The sequence below is a fragment of the Anarrhichthys ocellatus genome, unplaced genomic scaffold (assembly GCF_004355925.1).
Source record: "Anarrhichthys ocellatus isolate YVR2014 unplaced genomic scaffold, GSC_Weel_1.0 scaffold4339, whole genome shotgun sequence".
NCBI lineage: Eukaryota > Metazoa > Chordata > Actinopteri > Perciformes > Anarhichadidae > Anarrhichthys > Anarrhichthys ocellatus.
This window is the reverse complement of record NW_022284313.1, coordinates 1-2,818: the sequence shown is the minus strand read 5'-3', so window position 1 is coordinate 2,818 and position 2,818 is coordinate 1. Positions and strand designations below refer to the sequence as shown.

At 42.2% G+C, this 2,818-nt stretch overlaps 1 long non-coding RNA gene across 1 annotated transcript; it reads left to right on the top strand.

The window, feature by feature from the left end:
* The first annotated feature begins 418 nt into the window (after positions 1-418).
* LOC116379443 (uncharacterized) lies at positions 419-1,642 on the top strand. Its single transcript, XR_004212420.1, has 4 exons — positions 419-460; positions 543-665; positions 758-933; positions 1,374-1,642. It is a non-coding gene; the product is annotated as an uncharacterized LOC116379443 (long non-coding RNA).
* Positions 1,643-2,818: the final 1,176 nt, after the last annotated feature.

The window sequence follows — 2,818 nt, the reverse complement described above, 5'->3', positions numbered from 1 at the left end:
TTTGTGTCCAGGTGTTTGTCCACCTGTCCAGTCTGGAGAGAAGTGTTCTCTGGTCTCGCTCCATCCTCAATGCTCGCTGTCGCATCTGCAGACGCAAAGGAGACGCCGACAACATGCTGCTGTGTGACGGCTGTGATCGAGGACACCACACCCACTGTCTGAGGCCCCGCCTCAAGGTACGCTAACCAGACCCACTGTATGAGGCCTTTTAGCATCATGCTAACACTAAACGCATATTGTCTGCTTGTCTTTAGTCTGTTCCAGAAGGGGACTGGTTCTGTCCAGACTGTCGACCCAAACAGAGATCAAGCCGCCTCCCGTCCCGTCAACGTTCTTCTATTGATGAGGAAGAGGAGGAGCTAGAAGAGGAAGAAGAAGAGGAGGAGTCGGAGGAAGAAGAGGAGTCGGAGGAGGAAGAGGATGAGGAGGAGGAGGAGGAGGAGGAGGAAGCAGTAGTGAGGTAAGTGTGGAAATATTCCACCTCGACCATTTACTGTGAGATCAGTCTCAAACAGCAGCTTCTCCTCTCGAAATCTATGCAGAACAAAGAAAAACCTGGCCCCGCCCCTTAAAGGCAAGGGTCAACAGGCCACATCCAAAGGTCAACAGGCTACTGCCAAGAACAGCACGCCTGCCTCAGCAGGGAAAAACGCATCCGCCTCCAAGTCAGTATCTGTTGTAGACCCTGCTCCCGGTTTACTGTAGACCCTGCTCCCAGTTTACTCTAGCTCTAATTCCCGATTCTATCCAATCACAGGTCCTCAGGTAAGAAGGCCACACCCCCCAATGTGAAGGCCAACACCTCTGCAGGTAAAGCTCCGCCCCGTTTTGGGAGTCGGGTCAGCGCCCGTCTGAGCCACGAGATCCTGGCACCAAACGGCAACACCAAAACCTCATCGGGTCAGACCGAGCCCCGCAAGAAATCACCAACAGGTAAACACCTGCGCACAGGTAAACAACCAATCAATAAATGTTTAACAACTGCCGACAGGTAAACAACCAATCAATAAACGTTTAACACCTGCCGACAGGTAAACAACCAATCAATAAACAGTAAAACGGGCGACGGTGGCTAAGTGGAGAGAAAGGCCGTCCTTCAATCAGAGGATCGGCGGTTCGAACCCTGGCTCCGCTAATCTGCATCCTTGAGCAAGACACTTAACCCCAAAATTGCTCCCGTAGCTGTGGCTACGGTGTGATAGAATCTGAATTGTAAGTCGCTTTTGATAAAAGCGTCTGCTAAATGAATGTAATATAATGTAATGTAAACACTTGCCGACAGGTGACCTGATTAGAATGTTGAACCAGGAAGTGAAGCGTGTTCCTGGTTTTCAGTTATTGACCTCTCCCCTCTGCTCCTCCCCTAAACGTAGCTCCGCCTCCTAAAACCTCCAGACCCGTCCTCCCTCCTTCATCCTCCTCTTCGTCCAGCCGACGTTCCTCCGGCAGGAACTACGGCGTCCACGAGCTGTCGGCCTGTGAGCAGCTGACTGTGGAGCTCGTCAGACATGAAGACAGCTGGCCGTTCAAGAAGCTGGTGTCCAGGACTCAGGTACGCTGTATTCATTAATATTTATACACCTGTATATTAATATATACACAGGTATATTAATATATACACACCTGGATACACAGGTATATTAATATTAGTGCTGGGCAAGTTAACGCGTTATTATCGCATGAACGCATTCATTAATTAACGCCGACAATTATTTTATCGCAGGTTAACGCAGTTTATTTTTTATTATTAAGCGGACATTTTTAACACCAGAACCAGCCGGCAGCGAGCGGTGAACAGCTGTTTGTGTGACGTCTCTTCCTGTTTGCTTCACCTACATTCCCCTGGGTCCTAAGTCCCTCCAAGTACAGCTTCTTATCACCCTCTATGTACCAACGTACATTTATAACAAATACCACACATATTACGGTAATCAGCGTTGCATATGTGTCTGACCACAATACCAAAAAAGAGATTCATTTAAATTATGTTTTTAGAGTTTTTAGTGTTTTGTTTGTAATATGTATAATAAGCATCATTTAGTTTTCACTACTGAGAATTTAACAAACATAACAACATGACGTAGATAGGTTTTCAGTTTTCAAGGTGTATATTTAAATATCATCTCTTACACACATGAAGATAAAGTTGTGAACACCGGCTGAATATCTATGATCAGAATCATTATAACTGTTGCTGTGTAAAGGGAATACTGCTGTTAACAAGAACCTGATGTGTTTAAAGTGTTTAAACCAAATGTTATTGCCCTTTAGTTCATATAGCAGTACTTTCAAAATAAAAGTGCACAATACACTACTTTTGAATTCATTATTGAACTTTGCGCATAACAATGAGATTAATCGTGATTGATCGCAAAAAAATCATGCGATTAAAGATTTTAATCATTGAATCATTGCCCAGCACTAATTAATACACACCTGGATACACAGGTACATTATTATATATATGTATGTATGTATGTATGTATGTATGTATGTATATATGTATGTATGTGTATATGTGTATGTATATGTATGTATATATGTGTGTATATGTGTGTATATATATGTATGTATATATGTATGTATATATGTATGTATATATGTGTGTATATATATGTATGTATATATGTGTGTATATATATGTGTGTATATATATGTATGTATATATGTATGTATATATGTGTGTGTATATATATGTATGTATATATGTGTATATATATGTGTGTGTATATATGTGTATGTATATATGTGTGTGTATATATGTGTGTATATATGTGTATGTATATATGTGTGTATATATGTGTATGTATATATGTGT